This window comes from Struthio camelus, chromosome 18 (assembly GCF_040807025.1).
Source record: "Struthio camelus isolate bStrCam1 chromosome 18, bStrCam1.hap1, whole genome shotgun sequence".
NCBI lineage: Eukaryota > Metazoa > Chordata > Aves > Struthioniformes > Struthionidae > Struthio > Struthio camelus.
In genome coordinates this window covers 6,602,308-6,613,887 of record NC_090959.1, presented here as the reverse complement: position 1 = coordinate 6,613,887, position 11,580 = coordinate 6,602,308, and the positions used below count along the sequence as shown (strand labels likewise).

Genomic DNA, 11,580 nt, shown 5'->3' with positions numbered 1-11,580 from the left:
CTTTTGCTATAAAAAAAAAAAAAAAGTAATCAACCAGCTCTTGTGAGCAAAGGAGGAAGTGGCATGCTTTGGGATATGCATCCTGGCTGTTTTTGTAGGCAAAAACAGTCTAGTGGCAGGAGGGGGCGGGAGGAGAGAAAGCCTGTTGTGTGATGAATGTCTGCAGCAGGAGATATCCTCGGAGGGAGCGGTGGAGAGACAGTGACAGGCCAGGGAGCGATACTGCTGGAACCATTCGCTCTAAGCTGTTGTTTTGGCTCTGTCAACACAACCACAAGTCTGTTCATGTTAGGAATAGGCCTCTCTCTCCCCAGTTATTTCCAGGAATCAGAATCACAGCCATCAACAGTTGACAATTAGAAAAATAACGTAAGCGCTGTGGTTGGGCAGTTTCAGTAGGTCTGAGGTTCTTGGTTCATTTTTGCAAGAGAAACAGCTGTTGATCTTAGGTTTTTTCTGTGTCACTCATTGTTATAGTGCTGAACGGAGGTATTTTAAGATGACCATATCTATTTACATCAACAGTTATGAAATATCCCCTGTGAATCTCGCTGCTAGGTGGAAAAGCATTGTGCCAATCCCTCCACCACCACTCCTCCAGTGAATACTTTGCAATCACACCGCTCAATACCTCTGCTAGTCCAGGTTTGAATTTGGAAATAAACCTGAATTTTAACTCCCTGAATCTGTTCTGGGGGCCCCAAAACTTTCTGCTGAAGCTTAGAGTGAAACTGTATGCCAGCCTCAAATGAGTGAGAATTTTCTGTGACTGAGTCCTGTGGTTTCAGCTGGTTTTGCAATTAAGTTTGTGTCCTAGTTTTGTTCTGAGTTTCAGCTGATGCCATGCTCAGCTCAGATAAATCAGAGCCTCAACACGAAACTCAAGCCCGTATGAGCACTCTCTCTCTGAACTAACTGTTGCCCGACTCTTTTTTTTTTCCCCCTCTCTCCATTAGTCTCACCCCTACCTCATTTCCAGTCAGGCCAAACTCACCTCCGGTGCTAGTCACTGCTGTTCACCTCCTTAGCACAAGCAAACGAAGCCACCAGGCACACACGGAGGAAGCCGGCAGACCTTCCTTAGCAGCTTCGCTTTCAGCCCTTATTCTTTTCCGAAAATAAAAAAGCAAGGAGCTCTGTTCTCCACGGGGTAATGCATGCATGTGGTCTGCTTGCAACTTTGCAGTGTCTGAATATCGAGCTCAGTATCTGCTCCAGACAGCTGACCAGTGCGCGCACCCAGCCAGCTGCCAGGCAGGCACCCATCCGGAGGAGGCTTCGCTCACACGGCAGCAGGTTTTTTAGCCTGAAAAGCACCTGCTTGCTTTGTCAGCTGTCCAGAGCACGGAAGAGCAGTAAAGACAAACAAGCATTAAAACGAAAGAAAGTGGTCAGGTGGGCGTTCAAGGGCTTCAGAGCACTTCAGGAGCCTGAAGCCAAGCAGCTAAGATTTAGCGTAGAGCCGAGAAACCAGAGGTCACACAAAAGAGGCCACATGTAGGCACACAAGTTATGTAGATACAGTTATATGCTTTTGTTTTCTCAGTTAAACGCGTTGCCTCCATCTGTGTAAACAAGGAGCTGAGAAAGTTAGCATTACAGAAAAAATACAGCAGAGCGAAAGAGTCTTTAGCAGGTTTTGGCTACAGAGCAAAGAAAGTTGATGGGATTAAGGCACTGGCTAAGTCGTGACCTCATTTTCAAATATCCAGACGAAGAGAGAGAGGAATGAATGCCCAACAAAAGGAGGAAAGGGGAGAGACCTTTAAAGAACTATACCAGCTAGGCCAGCAACGTGACCTATGAGAACTCAATTTTATTTTAATGCAGTGGGAAGTGTGCCCAGGTTCTAAACAATGCGCCGCGTTTGCTGTAACGTTGCACAGAGCTCCAGGCAGGCAGGGTCCTGAGTCGACGCAGCTGGAGGGAAAACTCAGCAGGAGTCCCACGCTAAAGCAGCAAATAAATAAATAAATAAATAACTTCAGCACCATTCAGATATTTATAGGATTTTGTCATTATTGTGGCATTAAAAACCTTAAAATCAGCCCCAAAAAGTCCTTCATAAAATTCCCTTTGTGCAGCCAGAAGTCTTTAAATAGTACCTTTCTAAAAATATAAAGAGAAAATTCATTTTAATTCAGTTTGGCTCATCTGCCTTGCCTTGCCCTACCCAGACCAACCCAGTCCCAAATTTACCATAATTTCCTTCCTTCTCCCATACCCTCTATGAAAGCTCTGTCCTAAGCAGTTTCAGGTGCATCTTATCCACTAAGGTGCAGGTGGGAAGCACCAAGTTAGTGTTTGCCACTTGTCTGACTCACTGCACTCTCTCATTAGGCCTAGAAGTAACACGATAAAAAGATCGTTAACCTGGGAGTGAGGATACAGCTGCTCTGTTCTTGATTTTCATATGTCTTCATGACTTTCTGTTTTCTGCTTTGATTATTTACAAAGTGAGTTAGTTCTGTCTGCATATTTATTTAAAGCATCACATCAATCAATAAAACCTTTGCCTAAATGGTGTTATAATCACAAGTGCTTGCACAAACAGCTACTGTGATTTTTGAAGAAATGCTTAAAAAAATCAGACCACCAGATCTTAGGAAATCTGAGAGCGTCACAGGATCCGTCTAGACCGGAGGGCAAGCACGCTCCACTGCAGGCGCTGCATCCCGGCGCCCTGGCCACCAGGTGAGGGTATGCTGGACCTCACTGCAGATCCTCTCCAGCCTGCATTTCCCCTGCATGGAAATTGGGTATGAGGGAGACTTTATGGGTGAGCTCTGCTCTCATGTCTCCGCTCAGCATAGGGCTGCAGCGGGGCTGGGGCAGGAACCTCTCCAAAAGTGACTGGAGGTGCCCCAGGGTCCCATGATGCGGGAGCACCTGCAGGATTGTGGCCAAACTGGCCTGAAAGGAAAATATCACCTCACAACAAGTTTTTAACCATATAAAGGAACTATAAATAATGGCCAGATAGAAAATGTATGTAGAAAGTAGTATACAATGATTAATAAAATCTGAAAAGCTCTCACAAATGATTATCATTGGTTCCGTCTATGTATTCAGACTAGATATTAGAAATCCTCCCCCAAAATTAAAAGCCCTGGAAAGCCTTTTGAAGTTACTTTTTCTTAGCTGCAAGTGCGGGGTCAAACATGGTTTTAATTTTTTTAAAGCTATCAGAAAATTAACAGACACATAGTGCTTTTGCTGTGACCCTCTCCCTCACATGTAGGTACATACCCCACCTAAATCAGATCCAAACCGGATAGTGTGGGCAGAACAATGGGAAACAGACAGCATCTGGTCTTTAAAAAAAAAAAAAGAAAGAAAGAAAAAAGAAAGATAGGAAAAAGAAAAGGCATATACTAGCTAGTCAAGTAACTATCTCCTTCCCTCCTCCCTCCCCCACTTTTTTATTTTTTGTTTTTGGTAAGCTGAATGAAATCCAAACCGCAAAGCAGATCTTTGGGGTGGGGAACGAGGGGAGAAGAGGAAGGAAGGAGATAACCTGCTCTGTCAGCCCAGCATCCTTCCCGCGAAGGCACACAGCGGGGAGCAGAGCCGGCCACGAGCGGCGTTATGGAGGCTGTGCTGCTGGCGGACGTCGGGCAGCCCCGTCGGCCACTCCTGCCCTACCACGCACTGCAAAGCACAGCAGACTGATGGGTTAGGATGCATCTTTTTTAAGAGCAGGTCTCCCGCCTTTTTACACTTCAAGTTTGGAGAAAGGGGTTAGGCAGTGACTTCTCTGTACAGGCCTAACCCCCTAAAATCAAAGCGGAACACCTGATGGCATCAACGGACTTTGGTTCTGCCCTCAAAGTGAATTTCATATCAACAGCAATTATCATTCTTCTGCTTTAAAAGTTTGAGGCAACGAGTTGCGGAGTGAGAAAAAAGGCCATGTGATTTACGTGACCCATCTCATAAGAGCAGTAATCTAAGAGGTGAAAACAATATATTATTGTTGCCATTGCTGTTGGTATATTATTAACAGCAATCAAGAATCTGCTAAATTCCTCTGCCGTATCCAAGTATAACATCTTTGTCTATAGAAAACATATACATTTTAAAAGTAATTGAAACAATATGTACCTAGGAAATGTCCATGGACTGCATAGCACCACGATCTAAAGTCACCTTCAGGGCTGTACTTTTACTCTTATCTTCTTCTGTGTTTCCAAAAAAAAAAAAAAATGGCAATTTCAGAGAAAAATCAAAGGCCATTTTTGAGAAACTGGAAGTCAAAATGAGATAGTGTTTCACACTATACAAATACATGCAGTTTATACTGCCAGCATAAACCTGTAAGTAACCGGCAATGTGCTCTGTTCCTTTTACACCTCTTTGCTGTATAAACTATTCAGAACTGGAGGGCACGTGTCACTTACACTGACATGCAAATCATTACTGCTTTGTCTGCCAGGAAATTTGTGTAAACCAATGCTGAGTTCAGGTTCATTATATTGACATTTTCACCAACAAGTAAATTGAAAGGTTACATTGTTGACATACCAGATGTTATGCAAACTGCTTTTCAAACCAGGGTTTCCGTACATCTCTACAAATAAATAAATTAGACACTTACAAATGGCGTGTGAATCAATATATGGTAAATCACCCATTTATCTACACACAGTAAAAACTACTGTGTGTAAATCCCATATTTCACACAATGTCAAAACCTTCTTTTTCATCCAGTACTTTTCATTTTCCTGAAAATTGCTATCATTATGTAAATGTTTTCCCTCAAGACCAACTGTTCTTCATAGCACAAACGTTTCTTGAAAACCTGGGTGCCTGAATTAGAGAATGGTGTTATCAGTCGGAGTGAAGCACCCAAGTGGGAGCTAGGCAACGAAGCTGCCTGAAGGATCTGGGTTTATGTACCTAAAAGAATAAATCTGAACGTACTAATTTTAGGCACACTCAAGTTTTTAATATGGATTGGCTCCAGTTTAGATTTAGCCTCAGGGTATTTTGGCCTCTTCCTGCTGCACTTTTTTCTTCTTGATTCATCTCTAATAACAAAAACAAGCAGAACGCTATTTGTCGAGCAAGATACTGATCCCATTTGATCTCGTCTGGGCCTGTTTCTGGTGTAAATGAGAAGTGAGTGATCTTGTAATTCTGATCTCAGTGAAGCACACGTGGTCCAGAATCAAATCGTAAGGGTAAACATAATTTTAAAATAGCTTTGCACTTCCTTGGTCTCCAGACTAAAACAAAAGGGGCTGATCCCAGCCTGGCCTCCAGAGGCCTCCAGGAACCTGAAGCTCCAATCCTGCAGTGACAGAAAATGTTTTGTCCTTTTGCACTGAGGTCTCCCCCTGCAACCAGTATGACTCTAGAAATCCCCTGCAGTGCCAGTGACTTCTTCTTGCGTCCACTTTCCAATGTATGAATTTATCTTGGTGTAGAACAGGGCAAATCAGACTCATTGCTTAAATCTTCAGTTGTAGAGGAACAACATTTCTTGGAATGACGGTGATGCCTTCTGCCAGTTGCCTCGTCTCCTAATCAAAGAAATGTCATAACAAATCAGCTTTTCTGCAATACCTTATATACACTCAACATACAAATGAAGAATGGTTTCAATACACTCCAAAGGCTCCTCCAAGCTGGAAGAAGCCTTGATCAATTCAGACCCTTCTCAACCAGCTGAGACACAGGATTGTGTCTTTCCCACTTTATAATTCTTCACTGAGTGCTCATACTGAAATTGTTTCATAACCACATGAATTTGGAGTTTTCATTTCACCCTTGGAAGAAATGTAGAGTCTGGCACGGTGACAAGTATAACAGTGTGTAAAAGCACAATTAACTTATGCTCCCACCCCATTTTTTTACATTTCTAAGGAAGCTCTGAGATTTCAGAGTGATTGTTTTCACTTCAGAGCCAGCAGCACACGATCCTTTCACTTCATCAGCAACGTGGTACAAAGCCGGGGCTCTCGGTCACCAGCGCGAGCCCTCCTGTATCACAGCTCCTGCCCCTCCGCCGCAGGGAGAGGTCACAGCTCAGGGCAGGCTTTCCGCTTTCCCCCCAGCAACCAGCTTCCTAAAAAAGAGAAGCGTCAAGAAAAAAAGTCAAATTGGAATTGTGTAGGGCACTAACGGAGTGAGGCACAGTAATCCCTTTAGAGCTGTGGAAATTGGGTACCTATTTTCCATTGAGCACTAGGGAAAAGCACAGCTGAACCGCACAACTCACCATTTCCGAGGCGCAAATCCTTGTATGCTGGCTGCACGCAACCTCAGGGAGAAAAAACTGGAAAATGTTCTCCTAATTTTTTTTTCACTGGGAAATGCCAACTTTAAAACTATTTGCAGAAAAGTATGACTGATACTTTACCTAATTGCTAAAAAAAAATGAGGCGAAAACTTTCAAACCTGCTGAAATATTCTGAAGTTTTGAGCGAAAGATTTTATTTTCTAGTACAAACAACTTTTCATTTCAAAAGGTGAATGTGTTTATTCATAAACAAGTAACGCCTTAGAGATTAAAATTCAAACATTTTTTTCGAAATTGTTAGGTTAAAATATGCCACAAAATGTTGAAATTTGCCAGCTATTTTGAGATCTTGAATTCTCAACTCATCTTGATTAAAAAAAAAAACAGGATGGTTAAAAAGAAAACTGTGCTTCACAGACACTCCACACCAAGAACCCAACACTGCAAAGGTTTATGAACTTTTGTATCTGCCTGCTTTTCGAAGGCCTAGAATGGACAGCTGAGATGAGTAGAGTTCATTGTAAAAGTGTTCGGAATAGTGCCCCTTCTGTTTATCGGTTTAGCCAAAATGATTTTTTGCATAGCTGAGATGGAGTGGTGTGTGAAAGTGTTAATTACTGAGCCCCCAATCCCTTTTTTATTTGTTTGAAGATGTTGGATGAGCAAGGCTTGGGTTATCTATGCTGAGCCTGGCTGCTGGATCAGCCTAAAGCTACAAAACTTGGGTCCTTGATGATTTCAATTTACTGCCACTTGTTTCCCTGAGACCACTGAGTAACACCATGCAGAATATTTCACTCTTATTTCACCCTGTTCCTGATGACAGCAGGGCCTCAAAACAATATCTGAAAAAAATACCTTTTTGATTGATCTTCCAAAATACTCAAGCAGTTGTCTGTTATTCCTTTTGTTACCCTTTTATTGACCTTTCTTTGGCACCGCTAGGTAGATACCTCACTAACAGCCGGTGCTAGCACAGACCAGAGGTGTGTCCAGATTTAATCACTCCGGGCCCTAATTATCTTGAGTCAAAACAAAATGCCAGAGTTCATCTGTCTTAAATTCTCTTAAAAGTTTGTTTTAGATATCCTTCAGGCCTGCCACTAATAAGGGAATACAGTTTAAAACCAGTATCAAGCAGACTGTCACTTCATAACCACCGTCACTTGGATCATAGATGGCACTAGGCACCAGTCAGGTATCATATTTCCATCAGCGTTCAACAGCGTTACATATGCTTTCCCCTTATGGCCAGTACCATAAAGACATTCTGCCAGACATAATCATCTGTATCTAGCCTGGCAATTTATAAGCTGTCCTAAGCACATGGTTTGAAGAGCTTGGCTGTTAAAAGAGGAACAGCCAGCTGCAGCAATGTATAAAATTGCATTCACAAGCAGAACAAAACAACGCCCCGCTAAGCCTTTGCTCGTTCGTTTTTACATGCCTGTGCCCAGATTTGCACAGGGTTTTAAAACTTGGTTTAAATAAATAAATAAATAAATAAATAAATAAATAAAGTGCACTGCCACTCTTAACAGTTGCAATAGTCACAAGTTAAAAGAAACACGCAGGTACCCACAGGTAAAAGGCAATGGAGACTGGGTAGGATTTATATCGTGAGGTTTTGTTCTGAGGATTCTGATTGTTTTTAAATCTTGTTTTTTTTTTTTTTTTTTTAATAGAGTTCTAATGAAACACCCTCAAGCTCTGCTGCGGTTTGCATCCGTGGTTAACGGGCCAAATACCTGCACATTTTGTTTCACAAGTAGCATTACAGATAAGAGAGGGCAAGATCGTGCCCCAGTTTTACAAGGTTCTGAGAGGCACTTAGGGGCCATACAGACCCCTGCTTGGCTGCCTAAGCCCTGCTCGGATCATTAAATAATGTGAAAGGCTTACAGTAACAGCTGGTGACTAATATAGTCCCTTTCTACAAATGTTTCACATTTGTCACCATAACCACTGTGAAGGGACAGCTCTGCTCTCCTAACGGCTCAGTTTGGCCCAGAATTTTTATATTTACACACAACTGCACCAGTATACATGGCAGTCACCATTTGCCAAACCCTATCGCATCACTATGAGAGTTTAAAGTATAAGGAAAAACTATCATAGTCCCAGGTTCAGTAGGATACCAAGGTAAGGTAAAACTTCTTAAGCAGTAAAAAGAAGATGGTATTAAAGAAGCTCTTTCCCTGAACCACTTGGAAATATACTTTCCAAGAGAAGACGTTCTCAATCCAGAAAAGGAAAGTAACACCAAGAGTTGTGTGTGAAGTGGCAAAAAAGGAGTGCACTGTGCCTTGAGGTGCACCACAGATTTCACTTTTAATTCATTCTACTTAAACCCTCTCATGTGAAAATTACAGTTGAGGCCTGTCAGATATTAACTTTCTGCTATTCAGACACGCAGATCCATTTTTGCCAAATTTCTTGGTAGAAGAAGCAGATGACTTGCACGTGAGAATCACATGCACCAAACGTGTCTCACATGGTCTCTGTTGATTCAGTCCCACTGCCCTCTTATTAAAAAATAGTTTTGCATTCTTGGATGTCCCAGGACATCTGTGGGTGATCTGAGGGAGGCAAATGGCAAATTCTACTTCACTGAATCACTTCTCTAGATAATTTTGTGACTTACACAGTGCAGTATAACCCAATGGTGAGCATGAACTGGGACGTTACCTCAAGATCCTGGAGAAGTACCAACAGCCTCTTCCTTCTAAAGGAGTTTTAATTGATCATCTTCCATTCTTTTTGGTCATTTAGTTCTTTTTTACTGGCCTGTTTCCAAGTAAAGGTCCAAGTATTAACCTAGCCTCCATCACTTTAACTACCTTTCTCTATCTGCCAAGAGGATCAACAGATGAATACCCTTACTGCAAAACGGAAGGAGGGAGTATTGTTTCTTTCTTTGGAAATGGATGGGTAACCACCTTTTTCTGTTATATGAATACAATGTACACCACTGCAGCGAGCACCTAAAACAGTAGAAACCCACACCTCAGCAATTTGACCAACACCGCCTGCCACAAAGCAGAAAAGCAGAAGAGGTGGTTCTGGTGGCAACTGATGGAACAATCATCCCAGACTAGAGCTCCACTACTCAAATTATGGACACACACACACACACACACACATGCGCGCGCACACACGCACATACACGTATACGTATATATGAGAGGCTGGAGGCAGAAGTTTTACGAAAAGCTGGATTTAGTTTGGCTACTAAGCTCCCCAGTACAGATTTAGCAGACAGGGAATTCAGCCTTCCAGAGCACACAGGGAAAGGCACATACAGTCCAGTATGTCTAGGACACATCACACTTACTGGATGTGCATAGCTATCTGTACAGTATTTGCACAGTTGATCAAGTGTGCCCTTAATCCCATGCAGTAATATTTACATGATCCTGTGTCATTTGTAGCATTCAGATCCCCATTTCAATGAGGGCTGCATTTGCCTTGGGCTCTCTGCCTTTCTGGCTGCAGTACAGACAGTATTTCTTTAGAAACCCTTAGAAAGTTGGAGAGCGCAAGTGACAAAGAAGATGATGAGTTTTTTCCCTACTTGTACAGGCTATGTTAGGACCAAGCAAAGTTGCAGTCATTGCCTCAAGTGAGACTATATGGTGTCTTTGGTATCATGTTGAAGAGCTTATACAGGGAGCGAGAAGAGACAAGACCATTGGTCAAAATGTTGTAGTCATGATTTGGCCAAAATCTTACCTCTGATCAGCCAAAATATTATTATTACTATATAACACTAGTTTTAAATATTATTCTTATTATATATAAATAATATTACAGTATTTTATATTTTGTGTCATTTTCTGCAAAATATAGCGGTTTAAAATAATAATTTCAAACAAAAAACAGTTTACAAGCATTCAAATTGTTCGTTTTCAAATTTTCAAAGGAAAATATCTGCATTTTTCATTCATAATTTTTAACACTGCTTCAGATTTTGCAGGGTTTTTATTTAGAACTTAAAAGTTAAATGAACAAAAAAAATTAAATGTCCAAAAAATCAAGTGAAACTTCTCGTTCAACTCAAAAAGGAAGGCTGACAGCTTTTCAATTCACGCACTTTTAAAAGACAGATTATTCTGAATACTCAAAGCTTTTTCAAAAAATATTTTTGCTGCATGTTTTCAGAATTGTCAGAAAATAAAAACAGTCTATTATTCACACAGCTTTGCCAGTAGTAGGCTCCCTGACTGAGAAGGATACAAAGTCACCAACAGCTGTATTCCGTCTAATTCTCCAAGTTCAGCCTTGGTTTCATATTGATTTGGCAGCTCTGAAGGTCCAGAATATCATGTGGATAACATTAGGCATGAGAACATAGGTCAAATTCAAGGTGCCTGAAAACAGCCTCGATATCATGGAAGTTTTCCACCTCCTGCTGCTCTTCCAGGTATGGTGCTGCTTTACCTTACTCCCTCCTGTAGGACTGGGTTCACATGGCACAGTTCAGCTCTGCAAATGGCACTGAAATGCATATATATTTTAGAATGGCACCAAGGAATAAGGCAGGACTGGTATTAGATGAAGTGAAAGAGAAGTACACACAGGAAAAAGAAACTTAGGAGAGGTGAGTCAACTAAATTCTTGGAAAGGGAGTGATAAGATGATCTTGTGACAAAAGGAGATTTGACACATAGGAAATTCACAAGAAACACAAAGCCAGGCCCAAATGTTCTCTTATGTCCTCACTGGGATATCATCAGGAAGTAAACTCGGCAAAATGTGTGTGGTTACCCGTTTCCTAGAATACATGGCTGTCATTCACGAGGGACTGAAAGAGGATCTAAAGATGACTGTGCAAGATTTGTGCTTTCTCATAAACTCTTTATAAAGTGGTATCTTTAAACTCAAGCTCAGTTGTGGAGCTTGCTTTGTGACTTACATTCAATATATATTATAACCATCATCATTTGGTTCCAAATCGTAGGCTCCTTTGGGATAATATTGGGCTGCTCTAATACTGAATGCCAAATCACGCTTTGCCCAAAGAGCTTAATATCTAAATGTAGGACAAGAGACAGACAGAGACAAACAAACAAGAAAAGAAAGAGATCTGTGAAACAACCACGATAAGCAATACTCTTAGCACCCCACGTTCCCTGGCATTGCCAGCTCTTCTTGTAGGCATTGCAGCAAACTTTGCTTTCTTGGTCCAAAAATAATCTATATTTTGAATGTTGTGTTATAAGGTTGTCTTCATTAGCCACATGATCTCTAGAATGAGAATAAACAGACAATAGCTTAACACATAAATAACTCATCGGATATTTCCCTTCTGTCTGTGCTTCCCAAACAATTTTATA

General features: G+C 41.5%; 1 long non-coding RNA gene across 8 annotated transcripts in view; it reads right to left on the bottom strand.

Annotated features, from left to right (window-relative positions):
• Positions 1 to 1,837: 1,837 nt before the first annotated feature.
• The window catches only part of LOC138061524 (uncharacterized), a 32,927-nt gene continuing 23,184 nt past the window's right edge, over positions 1,838 to 11,580 (bottom strand). For 5 of the 8 annotated variants that reach the window (XR_011135355.1, XR_011135350.1, XR_011135349.1 and 2 more), the window contains 2 exons: positions 5,860 to 11,491; positions 1,838 to 5,525 (listed from right to left, as the gene is read on the bottom strand). This is a non-coding gene — a long non-coding RNA (uncharacterized lncRNA). The remainder of the gene's footprint in view (positions 5,526 to 5,859; positions 11,492 to 11,580) is intronic. The other 3 variants (XR_011135356.1, XR_011135352.1, XR_011135354.1) reach the window with 3 other exon arrangements.